A 440-nucleotide genomic window follows, 5' to 3' on the forward strand; every position below is an offset into this window, starting at 1 on the left:
TATATATATCTGTCTGTCTCTATTTCTTTCTCTGCCCAAAATTCCCTTCTTTCGATGGTGCTTAATAGATAAAGCGTAACGGACTAGATTGCAAACTCTTCTATGGGCTGCTCTGACGGAGCAGAGATCTGCAATATTCTATGATTATTTATTTTAGATAGCCTGCTAACTAGATTTAGTATCATAGAAGAAAGACTGAACAGAGATGGCAGTCTGATATTAACAGGCAATAAAAATGGCCACCAGTTAGACCGATTAGAAAAGATTTAACACTTTTAGAAGGTTTCATCTTAGAATTACTGTGATCGGAATTATTTTCACACAAAGATCCTCAAATCCTGGAAATATATGTATGTATGTATGTATGTATGTATGTATGTATGTATGTATGTATGTGTTTGTTTTTCTGTGTTTGTCCGCCCAATATCGCTTGAGAACCG

This window comes from Octopus bimaculoides, chromosome 10 (assembly GCF_001194135.2).
Source record: "Octopus bimaculoides isolate UCB-OBI-ISO-001 chromosome 10, ASM119413v2, whole genome shotgun sequence".
Lineage (NCBI taxonomy): Eukaryota > Metazoa > Mollusca > Cephalopoda > Octopoda > Octopodidae > Octopus > Octopus bimaculoides.